At 32.1% G+C, this 23457-nt stretch overlaps 1 long non-coding RNA gene across 2 annotated transcripts; it reads right to left on the bottom strand.

Annotated features, from left to right (window-relative positions):
- Nucleotides 1-3346: 3346 nt before the first annotated feature.
- Nucleotides 3347-22969, bottom strand: LOC143064163 (uncharacterized). Of its 2 annotated transcripts, XR_012975195.1 has the most exons (4): nt 22888-22969; nt 22457-22615; nt 20201-20347; nt 3347-6578 (listed from the first exon to the last, which is right to left on the bottom strand). It is a non-coding gene; the product is annotated as an uncharacterized LOC143064163 (long non-coding RNA). The 2 variants fall into 2 exon arrangements; XR_012975194.1 differs by lacking the exon at nt 22888-22969 and having other exon boundaries at nt 22457-22852.
- Between the last annotated feature and the right edge of the window lie 488 nt (nt 22970-23457).

The following is a 23457-nucleotide window of genomic DNA, read 5'->3' as shown; positions in this document are numbered from 1 at the left end:
GAAAAAAAAAAAATTATGGATGGGTTTATAGAGAATATCGTCTGAACGTTATAATGCAGATATCTTCTTTTGAAAAGGTTTGCCAGACGAAGTGACAAAATTCGCATAAAAAAATCATTTGGACTTATTAAGATTTTCATAAAATCTAATGATATACGAAATAATTTTAATTTCCACGTTGTTTTACTCACATCAATTATATATTCATTCGTTGAGTAGTAACTGTAAAAGACCTTCATTTAATTCTTCCAACTACTGACAAACTTTTGACATATCTAAAGACTTGTTTTTACCTGAGTGTTTTTGTAATCTGGATTTTACATTATTGTAGGTCTTATAAAGTAATTGTATGTCTTACACTTCATGGTTATATAGATATCAAAGACATTTTTGTTTAATAGAAATAACAGGTAGTAAGGGAAGGATATGTGATTTTATAATCACATTTGAAATAGTTATTTTTATATAATGAATTTTCGTTATTGTAACAAATAGACTAGCTCAACATGTATGAACAAAGGTGTACAGAATTGCATTTTTTCACACAAAGGAAGTATTAAATAATAAAATAACAATTGAATATATATGATGGTGCAATAATAGGTTGAAAATGAATAAATATCTTATAACATTGAAATCTTATGTGTTCTTGCAATATACATAAGTGGTGTTTCAATCACATTTTAACATTTATTATTTATTCTATGATAGGGGCCCAGGGACTCCAGTATTTGTTATATTCCTCTACAGAGAGATTTTTAAATGAAATATATTTTTCTAAGTTCAAGTGTTCCTTTAAATAGTTTTTTTTAAAGCATTTAAATTTGGCAAAACTTCTTGTAGTTTTGTTCGGTAAATATAGTATTTTGTAGTAGAATAATCTTATTTTCAACAAATTTCAATTGAACATTTTCGTAAATACCAAATAAAATAATCATAATATTCAAAAGCAGTTCAATATTTGTGATTTCAAATATCCAAATGTTTAGTGTATGCCAGAGACTGGCAACCATCGGACAGCTCCAAAATAAATGTTCTATGGTCTCTGGTCCTTGTTTAGAAAATGTACATATGTTGTTACTTAGTCTATTTCTTTTCATCTTGTAAAGTAGTGAATTAGTTCCCAAAATTCTATGGATAATTCTATATTGGAACCAGCAAAGCTTAGTGCTTTTACTATATTTTGTACACGAAGTGTATATTTTTTTTCCAGTTAATACCAGTCATATTAAGATGGTTCTCCCGTTTTTCCTTTGCAGCAAATGTAACACATTTTTCATTCAACACTTTGTACATTTCCTTTATTTTTTTTTTATTTAAAAAAGATACTTATGTTAAAAGGTAGTATTGCATGAATTTTGTTCTCATTTACTTCAATATTGATCGTGTTTAACCACTCATTAAGCGAGTGCGCTATTCCATAATAATGTAAAATATTTGGCATAAATTGATATAATTGTTGGAAATTTTGAAATGACATAGACTTACGCGTGATGTTCCTACATGTATACAAGTGTAACATGACGTCGCGACTTTTTCAGTAAACAAGTTTATCTTTTTAAAAAGTTAAACTTTACTAATGTTTATGTTATTGACAAATGATTAATGCGTGTTTGTTTATTGTTTGTGATCAATAGTATACTTTCCATTTTATTGGTGTGTACATGGACCAATCACTAAATATTTTTTTTAATTCCTGTACTGTGTATTTGCGTTACCGTATAACAAAAACGATATCAAGAATCTGGAGCTTGGTTGATTTAATGTATCTTAATTTGTTGAAACGTATTGCTTTATATCGCATATATATTTTCAATCTCTATTTCACCTTTGAAAAAATGACATTCCTAATGATATGTACTAGAAACTATAAGTCTTTGTTAATCTGGATGTTTTTTAATGTCTGTATTGATCATAAATCATATTTTGTCATAGCAACATTTATTGCATAATCTACCTTGAAGTTCCATTTTTTTCTAGTACGACAGTCCAAACGGACGAGTAGGTTAAATCGGGAATTAACTCTTATTAACTGGGCTAACTGCTGTGATAACATGAGACTATTCAAACGATTCAAAATTTTGTCTTTAAAGTTTTGTAAATGGTTGTAAATAAACGCAACAGTAGTAATCCGGTGTTCAAAAGTTCTTAATCGATTGAGAAAAAAAACAAATCCGGGTTACAAATCAAAACAGAGGGAAACATATCAACTAAAAGAAGGGAAAAGGTAATAACAGGAATACCGAAGTCCAACAAAAACAAACGCGAACACACATAAAACGAACTGTTTGATTACAAATGCAATATTCCAGACTTTGTACAGGACATTTTAAGAAAATGGTGGGTTGAACCTGATTTAATGGCATGCGAAACCTCCCGCTTTAATTAATACAATGTTGTTTTATGTTTCTGGTATTGGTTACCAACACTTCACACACAGAACGTACAATAGTGTGTTATATCAAGCTGTAGTATATACAATATCTTGTTATATTGTGCAGCAGTAAGCGTTCTTCGACTAATCTTTCAGTGCTTTCAACCAGTTCCTAAAAAAACAGTTGTAGTTACGATACTGTTGTCAGGTCATTAAAGATTGCATATTTTGGCGTTAATATTGATTCACTTATAGGGTCTTTGCATCGGAACTAAACACATTTATTCAAAAACCAGTTGTTGGCATGGCACGGGTTATGTTCTTCTCATATATGTTATGATGGTATGATACTAAACCTCTAACGGGAAGGATTATGCCTGATGTTCATATGACGAAATCATAATCTTTCAGTCAGTTTAATTGATGTCTGGAGCTAACATGTCAGTTAACTGCTAGTAGTCTATTGTTATTTATGTATTATTGTCATTTTGTTTATTTTCTTTGGTTACATCTTCTGACATCAGACTGGGACTTCTCTTGAACTGAATTTTAATGTGCGTATTGTTATGCGTTTACTTTTCTATATTGGCTAGAGGTATAGGGGAGGGTTGAGATCTCACAAACATGTTTAACCCCGCCGCATTTTTGCGCCTGTCCCAAGTCAGGAGCCTCTGGCCTTTGTTAGTCTTGTATTATTTTAATTTTAGTTTCTTGTGTACAATTTGGAAATTAGTATGGCGTTCATTTTCACTGAACTAGTATATATTTGTTTAGGGGCCAGCTGAAGGACGCCTCCGGGTGCGGGAATTTCTCACTACATTGAAGACCTGTTGGTGACCTTCTGCTGTTGTTTTTTTTTTTTTTTTTTTGGTTTTTTTTTTTCTATGGTCGGGTTGCTGTCTCTTTGGCACATTCCCTATTTCCATTCTCAATTTTATTTGACAAATAAATAAATAAAATAAAACCCAACTGTAACAGTTACAGTCTACAGAAGACTACAATAAAGCTGAATAAACTAATGACGTCACATTCATTGTAACTGGTGTAGATTCTCATGTGCTCTAGAAGGCTAACATAAGCAGATATGTATCAAATCTACAATGGTTTCAAATTCTTTTGCTTCCACTCATAGAAAAATTCTTTTATAAGATTATTGTATATCTCTTACCTGTGTAACGTTTACATTATGATCAGCTGATGTTTGTCAAACGGGTGATTCTACGTCAGAGTTAACCATGTCCTTGTCAGGTTAAGGATAGTTTTCGGTCCCAGTATTTAAATGTTTTCAATCCTTCATGAATGGATTTAACACAGATAAATAAAATCGAAAATAAAAAAAAGAATGAGGTTGTTAATTTTGGTAAATGCTTTTTTGTACTTCTTTGTTAAATATGTTTTTTTTTTATAGTGATTGAGATTATAACACAATGTTGACTTCTGGACCCTTATTTCTGATATTTGTACCTATTGTGTCTGTTTTTTTTTGTTCAAGCATCGTTGTCAATATAATGGTATAAGATGCGACTGTCATACTAGTGAGAGGTTTAGTTAGCTATAAAATTAGGTCCAATTCACCATTCAACATTAGAAAATGCCTGTACCAAGTCAGGAATATGACAGTTGTTATCTATTCGTTTGATGTGTTTGCCATTTGATAAGGGACTTTCCATTTTGAATTTTCCTCGGAGTTCAGTAAACATGACAAACAAAAGTCGCTCTATTTGACATTAATAATTAAAGTTCAAATGTATGATCATGCACGAATATAATATTCGTTTCCTTTTCCTGGTTTGGTATTACGAGATATATTTTGGCTGAAATACACTAGAAATTAACCATTAGGGGAGATAACAGAGTAAAACTAGTATGATATTATTCTAGCCAAACGTTATCTAGAGATGTTCCGAATTACCAGACGCAGAAACGAAAGACCTTCCTTTTCCAACTCAGGAAGAAGGTAATATCCAAATAGGATGATTGGGTTGGCGGGTTTTTTTTCGGCAATGTTTTGGAATTCTTCTAAATGTCCTGATTTTTACAGTGACTGACACTTTAAAACAACTATTTGTCATCGTAAGACATTCAACAATGAGCAAACCTATACTGCACAGTAAGCTACATAATGCACCCAATGGACAGAATGATGTTAAACAATGCAAACGAGATAACTAAAATTCAGAATTATGTACAAAAGACTTAACGAAACATAAATATTACATACAGCAACAAACGACAACCACTGAAATACAGCCTTCTGACTTGGGACAGGCACATACAGAATTTTGCGGGGTTTAACATGTTTGATGGCGCCAAATATCTACCTATCTTCGACAGTGGTGTAACAATACTACATAAGAACAAATTATTAAAATGTTGAAAAGGTCCGATACATGGCAACCAAAAAGTCACAAAAACATAAAATACACAAAGTACAGTTCTGAGAGTAGACACCCAATAATCATTAACAATCAGAGAAATACTCGAACTTGTACAATGCCAAAACATAAGTATCGACAAATTGAAGCGCCGTGAATGTTCATACTAGTATAAGGTCACTTCAAACTTGCAATGTGTGAAAAATTGAAAACAGCACGTTTAAAAATTTCTGCGTCCGAAGCGCTTTTCTGGATTTATCTTCATCAGAAACGCTCAAAGCCAAACATTTGAAATCCGAAGATGTATAAGTACCGAAACCGTTGAAAATCTATATGTCAAAAATACCTAAAATAAATAGCTAAATCCATCTGAAACCAACTTTGCCTGAGGGAGTTGAAACCTTAGTTTCTTAATTATTTCAAAATTTAAAAACGGACAATTTTAGTAAAGAGGTTTGTTTTGATCAGTGTTGGAGGCCTCACTGTGACTTTGAGGTAAAAAAAAAACCAGTTAGATAAGCGTTGTTCCTTTTATTTTTCAGTTTTTGAAATGTTCATACTGATTATGTGTAATTGATGGATACCCTATATCCTTTCTTTCCTATCATAGATACGGTAGATATCTCACTAAACAATGCATTTTCGCCTGTTTTGTTTGAATAATACTTGTATTATTTCAACATAATATCTTGGCATTGCACAAGGTCATGTTTTTCTCTGACTGTTATGTACTTAGTGGCTTTTTGTATTTGTGATGTACAAATACCCTGTCACGTCCACATTTTATTTGCAACATGTATATGTATTTCTATTTGTATCCATCTGATGAGTTCAGCTTTTTTTCATCTGATTTCTAAAGTTCGTTCTTACGTTGTAATGTTACACCACTGTCCCAGATAAGGGGGAGGGTTGGAATCCCGCTTACATGTTTAACCCCGCCCAATTCTAGATACATGTGCCTGTCCCAAGTCAGGAGCCTGTAATTCAGTGGTTGTCATTTGTTGCTGTTTTACATATTTGTTATTAGTTTATTTTTTGTGCATCAATTAGGCCGTTAGTTTGTTTTACACTTGTGATTTCGGGACCTTTTATAACTGATTATGTAATATGGGCTTTATCATTGTTGAAGGCCGTACGGTGACCAAAAAAATATTGCATGTCTTCGTTATATTAAGGTATAGACGATTTTTTGTTGTTGAGACAAGTGCCTGTGGTCTTCAGAGAAGCGGCATAACCTCACAGTGCATAACCTACATTGTAAAATTACAGTAACAACATTTAAAATATGATTATCTCCCGTTTACCGAAAAAATATCTCAGCTAAAATATTCTCCATCGATCATTGAACAATCTATTAAAATAAGAAAACCTTTGTCGATTCTCCATTGATGTCCTACATTTTCATTTGACGTTTACATTGAAAGGCCTGACTGCTGTCAATGTATCAGAATCTTTGTCTTTTGCATATAACACTTTAACAAACAATGGATCCACATCTTTTTTGTAGAAAGGATGAGTGTGTCTTTTTTCCGAAGGTTTAGGGAAATATCGTTGTGGTGTAATTGCAGGCTTTAGCTTCTTTTCAGTTTTCCTTTGAATCTTTGACATCGGTGTTTTAACCTGTCGGTTAATTGTAGTTAGTGGTGGCATACTGAAAGGTATCCCTCGCTTCTTTGGTTCCGGAAGCTTGAAGTCGAAAATTCGCAGGACCACAGTTATTACCACCAATACATTACTAACGATCATCAAGAAATATACCACTTCTAAAGAAAACCCTCTATCTTCCATGTACACGACGTATAAACCAAGAGTAACTGGTATAAGTATCCCTACAACAAAATTGGTTTGGATTAATCTAAAATAAATACATATATATTTGTTTTTTGTAAATTGTTTTGTTAAATATTGGGCAGTTAGCTTTTTCAATTAAATAGTTTTATATGTTTCATATTTGGTGGTTTTAAAGCCGACTATGCGGTGTAGGTAGTCATCATTGTTGAAGGCCGTACAGTTGCCTAGTATAATATTGCTTACATCCACCTCATTTGAACTCTGGTGGATAGTTGTCTCATTGGCAACCATATCACATCTCAACATTTTATTTAACACATCTTAATGTTTTAGTACATGGAGAATTTCGATTTTTTTCTGTCTTTTGATAGTCGGCGTTAACCTATCACCAAAAGTCTCGTCTTACAGTCATCCAGGAAAGACATTTGTCTATTGGTTGGAAGATGTAGACGTCTTTTCGATTTTTTAAAACTATGTTGATAGGTTGCTGTCTCATTGAGATATAACCTACATCTGCGTTTATTTAAAGAAATATATATATATATAATACTGACTGTATAATCGAACGATATTAAAGAAAATAAACAGCTGCGCCATGAGCGCATGATACGCCCGACGTCTTGTGTGGAAGTTTTATGCAATAATCATAAATAGTGCCTGAGAAAGTTTTAAGCAATTACCATTTATTGCTTTTGAGACACGGCGGGACATGTGACCCCCCCCCCCCCCTGTTTTTTTTTACAAATATCACTAAAATAAATTTTGAATCAAACCAAAAAGTATACAGATCTTTAGATTAATATAACAAAGAAGTGTGTACAGTTTCAACCAATAATCATAAATTGTTTTTGAGATACGGCGCGACATGTAAAAAAACCCTCCCCTTTTTTACAACTAACTCAAAAATAAAATTTTGAGTCATCACCAAAAAGTATACAGATCTTTAGATTAATATAACAAAGAAGTGTGTAAAGTTTTAAGCAATAATCATAAATCGTTTTTGAGATACGGCACGACATGTAAAAACCCCTCCCCCTTTTTTACAAAATACTCAATAACTCAAAAATAAAATTTTGAATCATCACCAAAAAGTATACAGATCTTTAGATTAATATAACAAAGAAGTGTGTAAAGTTTTAAGCAATAATCATAAATCGTTTTTGAGATACGGCGCGACATGTAAAAAACCCTCCCCCTTTTTTACAAAATACTAAATAACTCAAAAATGAAATTTTGAATCATCACCAAAAAGTATACAGATATTAAGATTAATATAACTAAGAAGTGTGTAAAGTTTTAAGCAATAATCAAGAATCGTTTTTGAGATACGGTGCGACATGTGAAAAAAAAACACACCCCTGTTTTAGTTACAAAGCGCCGTAACTCAAAAAGTTTAAATCTTATTTTCACCAAAAAGTATACAGATCATTTGACCATCATAAAAAACAACTATATTAAGTTTCATGAAATTTAGATAAGTCGTTCTCAAGTTACGGTGCAACATGTTTACGCCGGACAGACAGACAGACAGACAGACAGACAGACAGACAGACAGACAGACAGACAGACAGGCAGACAGACAGACGGACGGACACCGGACATTTGTATACCATAATACGTCCCGTCAAAATTTTGACGGGCGTATAAAAACTGGTACATATTTATAACGAAGCTGTTTTTTTTTTTCCAAAGAGAAACATAATATTATAGAGCTAGTTTCTTTCGAGATTATTTCAAGTCCTCTAATCTTCATTTGCGTTATGGTTTTACCTACATTTTGACGTATTTTCAAACGTTATCCCAAATTATAACTTCTTAAGGAATGACTGTAATATTTCTTCTGTCTATGAAGAAATAACATAAACAATGTGGTACACACTGAATAACCCGCGTAGCATCCAAAATTAAATTATTTTAAAGTGTGTTATTTCGAATAGACAGGAAAGAGCTAGTCTGTTCCCCGGCCGTTAACTTATTGAAATTTTTGTTTATATTTGTATATTCCGAAGGCATACTGGGTATTTCACGGAGGGGACCAACCTAATATGAGCTGACAAACAAAATAACGTCAGCCAATGAGAAGACGCGTTACATCCAAAATTTACTTATAGAAAGATAACCGTCAAAAAATCTATTTTGATAGAGTAGGAATTTGAGTACTCCAAAGATGTATCAGAAAGGCAATCTTATAATCAAAATCAAATTCTATTTGAAATAATTTTACAATTTCTTTTCGATATAAATATATTAAGTTTGTTTTATTCAAAAGTATCCAATAATTCAATAAAAAAAAATTAAATTAAAATATATGTTATACTGTCTTTAAACTAATTTTGAAGCACCTAATAACATTTTATATTGTATACACTCTTTAATATTTGTATACTTTTAAAAAGATTAAAAAAAAAACCATTATAATTTCGATCATGGGAGTAAAATACTAGGACATGTCTCTTTAAATTTAATCAGAAATAATTAAGTGAAGTAATGTAGAAAAAAAAAACAATTGTACGATTATTAATTTCCTAAAAATATTAGACAAATAAATTTTTACACAAAATGCTAAACTGAACGTTGATGTAATTATAGAAATTTCAAAATCATGTTCTGTGGTTCTATCAAGGATTTGTGTACAAACTGTAGTAAACATATTTGTTTTTCGTTCACTTTTGGTATAAATTAGGCCGTTAGTTTTCTCGTTTGAATTGTTTTAAATTGTCATTTTGTGGCCTTTTATAGCTGACTATCCGGTATGGGTTTTGTTCATTGTTGAAGGCCGCACGGTGACCTATAGTTGTTAATTTCTGTGTCATTTGGTTTCTTGTGGAGAGTTGTCTCATTGGCAATCATACCAGAATTTCTTTTTTATATTATATCATATTTTCGTTGCTAAAAAATCAGGTTCTAGTTGCTTAATTATTTTAGCGATTGCAACATATACATTATATTTCAATTGTTTTGCTCTGATAGTTTGCTCAAATAATCGGGTCCCCTTTTGACATATATATGTATGCACTGGTTTAACATGTATACTATGGTCTGGTAAATGAACTCTTATTCCTTCCCAGGACAAAACAAATGAAAACGTTGAATATGCACTTCAAATTAACATAAGTTAAAAGACTACATATCGTTAATAGGTACTTCTAAAAGCCTTGATTATTTGACATTTAAATGTAATAAAATGGATGTAAAGATTTGTACGAACCTATTATTATTTTTAATCTGATTTTTTTTTACATTTAACACCAGTGAATGAAGTATATTATTATTGTACACAATCAATATTGACAAAGAATAAATTCCTTATTTGCCTATAAATCTAGTTTCTTTACATTTATACCATTTCACAGTAAATAAAGACTTTTTGATTTGTATGATGTGCCAAATAGAAGTCTATACTGTTCATGGGTGTATAGAATAAAAATCAGGAGTACAAAATCAACTTAACTACAAAATATGCCAAAGAAAATCAATGTCCATTAACTGGCTACTTTTATTTCATATAAGATCTAATAAGAGTAAATATAGTAGGTATTGGTCAATTTATTACAAATTCGTTCTATAAGGATGTTTTCTTCTGACGTTTCAGTCTCGTTGAAATCTCATTCTAGAATTATTTCCAAAACATGTGATACAAGTGGAAAATATCAATGAATTTTAAAAATATTGTAATCAAACTATAATCTAATCTGTGAAAAAAATTGTGTATTTACAATAAACAGTTTTTGAGTAATTAAATTTTCAAATTTTTTTACCAATCAAGTCAGTCTTTTTTGCCAAAATTTTGTGAAAATGGATGAGAGGTACCAGAAATGATTTTACCAGGAACATGTACATCCAATATCACTTTTCAAATTTCTTAGATATGTATTTTTCAATCATTTATAACAAAAAAGTTTTAAAAATATGCATTTTGTTCTTAAAACAGATAAAAATTACAAATATACAAAATTGACAGCATGGTAAATATAACCCCGTGAATTTCCGGTCTTACTCCGTGAACTTCGGCACGAGTTACATTAAGTCTGTAGGTCTATAATTGACACTATGGCTGCTTTAAACGCAAGACTGTATAGGATATATACAAATTTAGTAACCCAAGTTTACAGCTTGAAAGCTAGGGGAAGACTGCCCGAGCAACAAATTACAAAATCACGGTAGGTATAGTGTCCGGCTAGGATCGTGGTTTTTCGAGTGAATTGATCGGGCTTTTTCGAGTGTGACCACTTTTTTTCGAGTGAATATGAACAAAAATGTAAACAAACAGACTTCATCTCTAACCAGACGTGCTATAGACGCTTGTGTTTAATATACAAAGTTATATTATGTATGATAGTATTTGATATAGAAAGATATTACTAATCCGACATTATTTTCCGTTAAAAAAAGTTGAAATAAGCCTTAAAATGCTTTAATTCCAAAATACAGTATAAAGCCATTTTTATACATATAACACTGATAATGTTGAAGGAAATGCATACATGGAATCTATATATCCTTAGAAATACAGACACTTTACAAAAATTCTTCTTTTGCATTGAAAACGACATTTTTAGACTAAATTCATTTATTTATGTTCGGGTTTTTTCGAGAGCAGTCTGGGCTTTTTCGAGTGATTATACAAATTGTTTTTAGTTTAAAATGCTATTTGTCAGTGTATTTACGATTAAAAATAATAAACCAAGTTTCAAATTAAGCACTTTTCCAGACATGAACCAATGCATTCGTCAGTTTGATAATGGTGTTCTAACACTTACATGTTATAACATTCGTTCATTTGTATATATTTTGCTGTTTGTCATATTTGATAACTTTCATGTACAGTACATATTCGTGATGTCAACAATATATTGTACGCATAAATAATTTGGATTAAGACGTACATACATATATTTGTATTCCTGATGAGCTATTCAATTCATTGTTTATTGTGTATAAAATCTAATTCAAATGATTTTTTGTCAAATGGGAAAAAAAATCGAGCGGACTAATTGTGTCTATGGTTTTTAATTGTATTTTTCATTTTTTTTTTGTGTCGGGGCGTGGGTCAGGCCTCCATTAGTAGAATGTGTTTTAATACATAGCAATTTTCTGATTCTTCTTTGCTGGCCAGTACTGAGGTTGATTACTCCGTTTATTGATAGACATCAGCGCCATGGTCGCATGATACACCTGTCACGTTTTCAAAGTTCATTTCTCTTATGCATGGTTGTGTCTTGTTATCTATTTCTTGCATGAATAGAAATTTCTCGTATCATCACTATCACAGAGTGTGATATGAAAATACGAGAATCTTAATTTGATCTGCTGGTGTCACACCATCAATTACTCCCTTCAATGTAGAACGTATGTAAAAGTAGCCCTACTCTGACACAAAATAGTGCTTTCGATGTCCTTGTTAACTTAAACTAACCAACAAATTTTCAAAAATCAAACTTTTGGTGAAAAAGAAATATATTTAGACCATTTGGAGTCAAAATTTACTTGTCTGTGAGTTAGAATTAAAAATTTAAGGATTATTGCGCTCCACGGTATACCAATTAACGATTTCGAGAAAACCAGGGGTTATTTTTGGAGTACCTCTATTTGAAGAAGGCTTTACGGGTATTCATTGGCACGTAGAAAGATGATACATGAACATATCAGGATATACCTGGTTTCTAGGAAGTTAAACTTAGGGTAAGATATTTAGAAAGCTGTGAAAATTGCAAAATTTGGTAGAACAGAAAGGGAATTTTAATTGGTGGTCTGACACCTTATACATCATCATAAGACCATATTACGGCATTTTCACTGGCTATTCGTTAGGTCATTGATGACCTTCAAAGGTTACGACGATGTACATTTCGTGTGCAAAATGCTAAAACAACGATTCTCGGACCTTTAAGTTTAACGCAATGAGATTGTTGGTCGTATTAAAACAACTAGGTTTAATAACTTGTGAGAATGGGATATCGCTTGATATCAACTCTCGTTATTTAATTCAAATAGTAATTATATTGAAATTATATTCTCACTCGTTATGACACCTATAGATAATTTCTCAATGTCAAAAACTTAACTTTTACAAACTTTTACAAAAATCTTCTCGTCTGAAACTACTTGACCAAGTTCATTATAGATAGAGATAACTGTAAACAGCAAGAATGTTCAGTAAAATAAGATCTACAAACAAGTCACCATCACCAAAACAGATAATTTTGCATGAATTCTATTCTGACTTCTCTTTAATGTTGAAGAGTTCCCTTTGTTTGACATGCACTGCAGCAAATAGACTAAGGTGAGTGACACAGGCTCTTAAGAAACTCTATAATACCCCAGTCCCACTAGGCCACGATCGCACTACGATCTGTGAAAAAATGCAAATTTTGATGATCGTAGTACGATCGTGTAGATCTCAGTAAGGTCGTACATGTATCATGGTCGTGGTGAGGTCTTCAAGATCGTGATGAGCGTGGCCAACTTTGAACATGTTCAAAACAATCGTGGTGAGATCGTGGCCAAATCAGGTCGTAGTAGAAGCGTAGTGAGAGCGCACTAAGATCGTAGTAAGATCGCAAAGGTCGCTGTACCATCGTAGTGAGAGCGTAGCGAAAGCGCGATTCTATTCGGATAAACTGCGCTACGATCTCACTGCGACGTTATTACGACCTCACTACGATCATCACGTTCTCACCGCGACCAAACTACGCTTCCACTACGACTATACCGCGCTGTTCACGACCATAGTACGATTCTAGCACGCCCTTGCCGTCCTCATTACGCTCTTCTCACGACCTGACTACGTTCATACTACGACCATTATTCTCATTTTCATTTTCCCATAAAATATATTAATTCTCTCCAGGTTTTGTTTGTCTGTATGTAATTGGGACTTCTTGTCCATTTTCTCTAACGGCTCAACCTTGCTTCTTGTTTTCATTTAGATTAGACCGTTGGTTTCCCCGTTTGAATGGTTTTACACTAGTAATTTTTGGGGCCTTTTATATCTTGTTGTTCGGTGTAAGCCAAGGCTCCATGTTGAAGGCCGTATCTTGGCCTATAATTGTTACTTTTAAAATTTGTTACTTAGATTGAGAGTTGTCTCATTGGCACTCATACCACATCTTCCTATATCTATTGACACATCTGTTTCATATGCTATCATCACTAAAATATCGTCATTTCATCTTTACAATAGGTTGTAAATTAGGTCGGATTGGTCGGTCCGACATCTCTACTTGATCAAGATTCGTTACTATCAGAGCTCCATCTGCCTCTACATCAACCCTAACACCACGCTTACCTGTTCTAGTAGATTTTGGTGACTTGATTGTATTTTTTTTCGAGGCATCTACGTATTAATTAGAAATAGAACTGAAGGAATGATACTGTATTGATATGGAACACGATGTTGACGTTATTGCTGAGAGCGTAGTAAGATCGCGGTTTGAACGTAGTGTAATCGTGGTAAGAACGTGCTATAATCGCATTAGAAGCGTGGTGAGATCGTGTTGCAATCGGATAACTCGTGGTATGGTCGTAGTGAGAACGTGATGAGCGTAGAAAGATCTTGATAAGCGTAGTAAGGTCGCAGAATAAGCGCGGTGAGAACGTGTTATACTCGTAGCGGGATCGTTGTAGAAGCGTAATGAGGACGTAGTAGCATCGTGAAAGCAACGAAAATTTAGATTTTCTTGCCGCTCATACCGCGACCTCACCACGATCTAAATTTAATTTAGATCGCGGTGAGCGTGGTGCGATCGTGGTCTAGTGGGACTGGGGCTTTATGTTTGATAAAATCTCATAACTCGGAAACGTAAAACGATATACTGGCGATGGAGGAATGGACACAGGGGTACCATAATACGTCCCGTATAAAAACTTCATGGTTCACCACGAAATTTTTATTTACTTTGACAACAAAAGTATTAAAGTGGAAAGGGATTAATATAAGTTGCAATAACTTGTTTCCCAATCAACTATTAATAAATATGTTTAAAGCTACAAAAGTAAAAAAGATTATGATTCTCCTGCACTTTGTTGTAAATACCTTTTATAAAGGATCTAATAAATTCTAATTTAATACTGGAAAGTTGTGGTAGAACGATTTCCGAACAGAAAACTTTAATTCAAAAAGGTTAGTTTTGATCAATGGAGTATTATGTTTTATGATTTATTGAGAATAGATAATATTTTCATTCATTAAATTACAGGTATAAACTAGAAAAGTCATTTTTTAAAGTCTAAAATACCTTTTTTCTTATTCAAATTTTCTTTAAAAAAACCGGACCATTTGTCTAAAAACCCGGACGATTTCACAGTTACTCTCGAAAAAACCCGGACAATAATAAACACTGAATTTTTGGTTTAAATGCAAGGATATTGTGCATCTTTGTTGATCGAAACATGTAAAGTATTCAATATAAGATGGGTAGTAATGTAAAAAAAAAAACTATTATAATTACGAAATAGCATGCAGTTAATTGAACTAATCGCATGTATTATCACTCGAAAAAGCCCGAACTACACTCGAAAAAATGGCCGGAATCACTCGAAAAACCTCGATCCTAGCCGGACACTTACTATACCTACCGTGAAAATAAACATTTAAGTTAGGATAGATAATTTATTCTCATAAAACCATGCAAGTACAAAGGTTACAGAGAAGTTAAAAAATAATATACATAAAAATAAAAAATGCATTAAAAATGAATAAAATTCAAAAATCAAAACATATAAAAAAATATATATATAGACTTATATAGTCAAATGTAAAAGTTAAAATTGTACAAAGAAATACTTTCTATAAGTATAAATATGGTAAATAAATTATGGTTGTTAAGAAGGAGTGAGCTTACTATTAATACATCTTATAAAATTCTTTTTTAAGGTTTCTTAGTGTCTTTGGTTTTTTTTTTTTTAATTAAACAGTATGTTGAATGTAATAATGTTATGTCTTGGTATTAGTTTATTTTGAATAAATCTTCTTCTTTCATCTTATAAAGCCGGGCAAAAAAAATATAGTGGTATTCGTCTCCGATATCTCTTTTCGTACATATTGAACATTTTCTAGCACTTCTGTCAATGTTATGCCATCTCCCCTTTTCTATTGGCAGTGAATGATTCGATGTTCGGAATTTACAAAGTGTATATATATCTCGGTCATTTATGATGTTAAAATAATTCTTAAATTCAAAATTTTTCTTAAAGAGCCTATAAGTAATGCATTTTGATGTGTTCTGAATAGCTGAATTCCAAATTTGTTTAAACTGGTCAATTAATCTAAGTTTGATACTTTTTGGTAACCATTTGGTGAGGTCTGTATTTTGCACATGAAATCAGTTTGAAAATCCGGCATTGTCCAATATATTTTTAATGTTCTTTATCCATAAAATATCATCATTGTTTGTGTGATATCGGGAATATACAAATTTATATAAGATTGATGATAACTTATTTTCATCTATAAGCAGCCTGCACCAATATGATATCATTCGAAATTTAATGCTTATTTCCAATGGGTATCGTCCAGTTTCACCGTACACAATCATGCTTGGGGTAGATCTCTTGAGGTGTAGTAAATGCTTTAAAATTTTGGGATGAACTTGTTCAATAATGTCATTTTTTCAAATCCCCATTTAAAAGAATTGGTTTCACCAGTTTGTCAAATAACTCTAATTGGCATTCAATTGATAAATTACACTGCCTCCCTTTTTTAATAACGTTGTACATAGCTTTTGTTGCTTTTTCTAATAGTCCAAGATAAGGGTATAACATATAAAAGGTTCTCATAAAATATAAATATAATTGTTCAATGCTATGCAATAATAATAGGATTATTGTCCTCCGGCTAAACTTTATAAAATTGCGATAATTGCTTTTGTAGTTCGAGTGTTAGATACATGTATTAGCTCGCACTTTTGACAGCCATCGGATTAAGTTGTAAATTAGTAAATCTATAATTTCTTTTGGTAATTAAAATAAAAGGAACATTATATTTAAGAAAAAAGACACATTTAAAACAAGAAATATTCAACTTAAAACTAGAATGGGATATATTCAAATTAAAACTAAAATGGGAAATATTCAATTAAAAACGAGAGTTCATATACATATTCAAATCAAAATGAGAGTTCATATAAATATTCAAATAAAAACGAGAGTTCATATAAAGCACTTTTCGAATTATTGTAAAAGTTCCTTAAGTCACTATTCTTCCGGTTATATACATTTTACACGAAAACGCATCAAGATATGATAAAACTTTCTTATATTAACACCTACCTCTAGTTTTTTTCAGTTAAATTTATTCAGATTGGTCCATTTCATCATTATTAAAAGTATGAAACAAAGTTTAGTGTGGAACTGTGAATTTTTTCAAGATTATAGTCCCAAAATGAGTAAAAATTGATGAAAAATTAAAAAATCATCAAAATTGGGTAATTTCAAAGGGCCGTAGAAAAAAAAAAGAAGTGCGCCACCATATGATTTTTTCTTCCAATTATCTTTTTAGTCATATAAATCCAAAAATCAGGTTAAGAAAAAAGGCCTTGCATTGACCTATAATGGTTTACTTTTTTTTAACTTGTTATTTGGATGGAGGGTTGTCTCATTGGCACTCACACCACATCTTCCTATATCTAAGAAAAAAAGTTTGATTCTAGAAATTTTTGTCTCCTTATAGGAATACATACTTAAGGCGAAGTGTACGTAATTAAACTACACAATGGATTCTTTTTAAATTTTACATGTAGATTCTGCTTGTAAAAATAAATCGGAAAATAAAATAAAAAAAGGGGGTAACCGTTTTCGTTTTTGAGATACGAGCTGTTGAAGTTACCAGCATCATACACCAAAATTACAAAGGATATATAGGGAAAATCGTGAAATTCGGCAGGAATTGTTACATTTCCAAGATTTTCTATCATATTAGACAATCGATTTTTTTTTAAATTTATGAGACGATTCTAAAATGTCTGAGGAATCGATTGGTGCAAAGAAAGTCCTTAGCAACCGTGCTACTTTTCAAGCTATACCCTGTTAAAGTTGAATCTTGAGTGTAAAAAAACAAAAAAACAACGACAACGTTATTGACGTCGCCGCAACAGTTACGACGCTTCATATAGTCCTATACTTGTATGAAATATATATATACTGTTTTGTTGGAGTTCCTGTTGCTCGGTCTTTAGTTCTTTATGCTACGTTTTGTGTACTATTGTATTGTATTTGTCTATTATATTCGGGTGCGTGCGGAGATCGCCAAGCTAGAAAACGGTTGACATTTTCTTCATTATGAACTAGAACTATTTTCGACTTTGGTGCCTTATTTTTTGTTAAAATCTAAACACTGCAACGTGTTTTCAAAATCTTTGTTCCCATAAAACTTCATTTCGTCAAGGTCTCTTCTCAGAATATCAGCCATCTGTCTGGCACAGGATAACAAATCAATATTTAAGTAAATTTAAGTTGTGTGGTAATTCTTAGTACATTTGGGTAAATTAATTTAATCTTTGTGCCGCACAAGCATTTCTATAATTCAACACATCCCTGAGCCACGACATTATATATTTTATGCATTGCATGCGCTTCTTTTTATCACAATCCAAACCGGCTAGTAACCGTTGTATAACTTTACACGTCTGAAGACAAATATTTGCGTGAAACATTTTTGTATGATTTTTATTTCTAGAAATCAACCTGAAATCTACAACAGTCCATTCCGAAAGTCGGACTGGACCTTTACTTTTATGTGCATTCGGGATCTACACAAATTGTAACCCGAATAATTCAGTCGTTTTATTCAGCTGATGTACGAATGCTACATTTCTCGTGTGGGAGAAAATCGGACATGGAAAGGGCTTGAATTATTCGAGTTACTCAAATTGAAACTCGGGAATATATTTCTAGCTGTTCGGAATTCGTGGAAACAAATGATTGTTTTTCGGCATTACGATATTGAATCAATAGAGATACCAATTATTTCTTTTAACAAATTGGAATACCAGTCAGTTTATAGGTCTTCAGTTAGAAATAGGGGCGGCAATCCATTCATTTTATCCAATCAATTGGAAGAGGGGATCACCATTGATAGTCAAAAAGCCTTGAAATATTCGATAAAAACGTTGAATGTAAATTATATGAACTCCAAAGTCTCATATTATAAGACTAGTAAACCACAGGCTTCTCAATTCTTGTATGATCATGAACTAGGTGAAAACCTAGAGCTGACCGAGTGCGAGATCCTCATGGATAATCATCGAGGTCGTTAAACACCCCTTGCAGTAAACTTTGGTTAAATTTAAAAAAAAAAATCGAAATGTAATAGTCTGAACACATTTCACCTCTCATTCCACTAAATATTAAATTGCAGTTACAAGTATCACAAAACTTCCCTGACCTTTTTTCTTTAACCATAATAGAGGGAGGAGGGAAGGAAGGATCCAGATCCCGAAATCCCGGGCTTAAAAACACGAAATCCGGCGAGGTCCCGAATTAAAAAAAAATTTAAATCCCAACTACCCGAAATTCGGAAATAGAATTCCCGGATCCCGAAAGGGTCAATCCCGAAATCCCGAGCTTAAAAACACCCGATCCCGGAGTTCCGATAAAGGTCATACCCCCCCCCCCCCACCGTAATTCTATATTTTATTCATTCATAATCTTGGATTGAGACTTGATACTTCAAAATTACATTCTCTAATTTTGAATGATGCACACAGGAACAATAAAAGAAAACAGATTTCGCTATATATCTCTTCGAAATAGAAGAAATGACATGTTATATTTTATCTTACATGTGTACTTTCAATTTCAATATGGTTCTAAATTTAGATTTAGTTTTCCCATAAATTGCGGACGGAATAGAAGACACCTGTTTATTTTCTGCACATGTAGAAAAGTTAAAAACTGGGAGTTGAATGACATAATTTTTACTTATTTTAAGATAAATGTTAGAGTAAGAAAATTTTTAAGTTAATGAGTAATTTTTGGGGCATAATTTGTTTATTTTTTGTTTGTTTTCCGTCTTTGTTCTTCCGACTGGTAAGTTTTGCACAAGTGGTCAAATTATTCTCTTGGTATCGTCTGATTTCTTATATGAATATAAATCCTGTCCTTAAATTTTCAATTGCACAAAATACGAACATTTCAACGTCTTTTTAATTAAACAATTAAATTCACACGTCTTTCATTAATTATGTGTAACCTATTATAAAACTTTACGTTGAGTACTGTGTTTTTCGTTCAAGACTACGGCTTTTTAAAACGATATTGTTGGGTCAATTCAGGTTTCATTTTAATTAATTTGATGTCAATAGAAGAAAAATTGTTACATGTTTATTTGTTTATTTGTTTATAATTTTGTTGTGAGGCGTTTAATGTGTTATCTATACTATTTCCACAATAAATCAATCATCATGCCTCTGTGTTCTTTATGTACCTTGCATAGTCGCATTTGTCATCCATTCTTATGATTATTCAGATTGAGTTATTTTGGGAGAAAAACGACAAAATAGGTGTCCGGATATTGTTTCCGTTTTTCAGATGGACTTTATAAATCTCTAAATCGGGAATTGACAAAGGGTGTTTCAGGTCCAATTTTTAACCTCAAAATATTTACCAATGTTTATAGGCAAAAAATATGTAGTCTGTCAGAAACATTTATAAACATACTTACCAGTAGCCACATTAGAAACAATAGAAACAATTGTACATCTATTTCGCTGTTCCTTTAACCAGTTAATAACAAGAAGAGAAGCCACCACCATTACGATGTACGATATCAAAGCAAGACACGCAAACACTATACAAATTATAAGTTTTTCTGCAAATTAAAATAAATAAGTACAAATGTATATTTTAACTTTGAAAATCTTTAGGTTAAATATGACATTTATTTTACTTCCATAAACCCTGTTGCTATGTAGGCTTATTTGTTTTGCTTAACTTTGTCCCATGATCATTTATTTTCAGTTTTGTACGCAAACGTTACATTTTGTTGATAAGATGTGGTATGCTGAGACAACTATCCACCAAAGTTTAAATGAAGTGGATGTAAGCAATAATAGGCTACCGTACGGTCGTCAAAAATGATAAAACCCCATACCGTATGGTCTGCTATAAAAAGGCACCGACATGAAAAATATGAAACAATTCAATTGAGAAAAGTTACACCCTTATTTACAACAAAAAGTTTACAAAAAACAAATAATGACAAACATGAACCAAGTGAACGACAATTACTGAACTACAGACTCTTGTCTTGGGAGTGAAGAAAGTGGCGTCTGTTTTCCCCGATAGGCACTAGCTTTCAAAGTTGATACATTTCCTATCCATAAACTTTTCAGTGTTTCGAAATTGACATGATTTATAACATTTTTTCCGTTTAGAGATTAAGAATCTTTTAACAAACTAAGCTTCCAATTACCTCTACTCAGGCAACTGTGACCATGAATGGTTTCCACTATTCTTTTAAGGTAATTTTTTGTCACAAAAAATGTTGTTTCGTGTTATTGTTTTGTTGCACATGTATATTTATATCAAAATAATAAAAAAGTATAATTTTGAAAGCGGTACTTTATCATGGTAATTTTCAAATTATTTTCATTTCAATGAGAAATACTCGGTTTAATTTCTATAAAAAAAACTGGATTTTGAATTCGATCGAAACATTATTATTAATAACATTCAAATAAATATAAGAAGATGCAGTAAGAGAGCCAATGGGACAGCTCTCAATCCAAGTCACAATGTGTAAAAGTAAACATTACAATAGGTCAAAGTACGGCCTTCGATCTAATTAAAATTAGCTCCTCTCACGTGCTCCTCGTTGTTTATTTGTCGCGCAGCATATAAATAACGAGGAGAAAGTGTAGAGAACTAATTTTAATTAGATTGTCCGGCCTTCAACACGGAGTTTTGGCTCACACCGAACATCGAGCTCCTAAAATGACAAACAGGAAAACTAACGGTCTAATCTATATAAACAAGTGAATCTGTGAGCTACTGCTCATTAATGATACTCCGGCCCGCTAAAGGTATAAGGTAAACAGAAAGTTGTTGATTGGTGAATCCGAAAATGCATCAACCGGTATAGCTGACTCATATAACACTAAAACTTTATTTCAGAAATCCTTGTAATGCAGTTCCTGAGAAATATGCAACGAAATGTGTTATCACCATTTTTTTCGTATTCAAAACAATTAAAACATAAATCTGGGGTGGTGTTCTCGAAGCTATCTCAGGATTAGTACGTGTCCTAAGACCATCTTATGTTGTTCTAAGTCGTGTGCTCGAAGCTCTTTTACCTTAGTATATGTTCTAACTTTAGAATTCCTAAGACAAAGACTTGTCATAAGATAGTCTTAGGATACGTTCTTATCATAAGATAGCTTCGAGAACACCACCCCTGATCTCTAATTGAAAATTAAATAATTTATTATAATATATAATATATGTAAAGATTTGCTTTTCTAAAATATATTTTTATGTTAAAGTCATCTTTAAAACTCCTTCCTCCAAAATATAGTCCATAGATATTTATTAAAAACCTACTTCTTGTTGTCTGTTATATTTCCTTTGAATGATAACACGGCCATCGAATTCGTTTTAATGTATTCTAATAAATTAAAAGAAGTGAGAAAAAACATTACGTTTACTTAGATTACGTGCTTTCTGTACAAATATTCATTTTTTTAAAGGATTTTATTCAATTGTATTTTACAAAAGACATTATGTTTTGCCCCCCCCCCCCCCTAGTTCAACATACGACAGTAAATTGCAAGATCTTATAAAATCTGTGACATAACCCATCGGCTTTAACTTAAACCTTAAGTCAGAAATACATCCGAATGGCAATTGGTCGTTGAAAGTCTATCAACATTGGTAGGACATACCTATAGAAACGGGAACGATTTTCAAATGAATACATTACCTGAAAACTTTGGAATATCTGCACAATTCAATTTCCCGGCTGTTCTAACACATGTCGCGAACAGGCCACTAGTAGAATCCAGTTTAGAACCTTCGGATAGAAATGATACCCAGTATGGTGTTGCGAATCCTGCTAGATATAAGCTGAATCCAAGCACTTCTATCAATAAAATACATTTTCTGTAGCGTACTCTTGCAACGTAGTTTTTCTTTAATTTCTCTATAACAGTTGTCATAATTATTTCCTAACGATTGCTTACCATTTGAATATATATATAATTTAGCATTCTATTTTTTTTTTTTTTTACTTTTAAATGGAATTAATTTTGAATTTTATCCTTTCAACCCCATCCAATTGAAAACTCCTTCTGGGATTGTATTTCTTAATTTCAGAATTTATAAATTAATAAAATAGAAGCTGAACAATTTTACCCAACAAAGAAGTACACATATGCCAATGTTTTCATTACAACTAAGAGGAACCATTATCGTTAAAAGTTATTTGATTTAGAACTAAATAAAAGTTAAACTCATAATATATCATTACGTTCGACAGACAATCTTAGATGAATAAACTAATAAATAAATAAAATTGAATTAAGTCGCATTGCTAAAGCTCCAAGACAAAGTAGATGACGTAAGATTAAGTTATAAATAGTTTCCTCTTTTTGTAAATATTATAGTTAATCTTATTTCTAGAGATCTTTTGATCATAGCAATTAATCTGACGTTGAGAAATCAATTAAATAAACTGTTATCTTTTAAAAGAAAAAAGATGTTTGTAATTTGCCGTAAGAAAATAACCCTTAAAGTATTTCTATTGTCCACTTAATAATTCTGTTAAGCTAGGGTCACACATTCACGATTTTTATTGCCGTCCTTGACAGGACCATTCCCGATTAAAATTTGTCAAAAGTCTGATCAAGATCCTGTGAATCGTGGATGGAAATTCAAACTTTAATTAAAATTTGTAAAACAAATAATTTAATCACGACATCAATC

This window comes from Mytilus galloprovincialis, chromosome 2 (assembly GCF_965363235.1).
Source record: "Mytilus galloprovincialis chromosome 2, xbMytGall1.hap1.1, whole genome shotgun sequence".
Taxonomy (NCBI): domain Eukaryota; kingdom Metazoa; phylum Mollusca; class Bivalvia; order Mytilida; family Mytilidae; genus Mytilus; species Mytilus galloprovincialis.
This window is presented reverse-complemented; position numbering and strand designations above follow the sequence as displayed.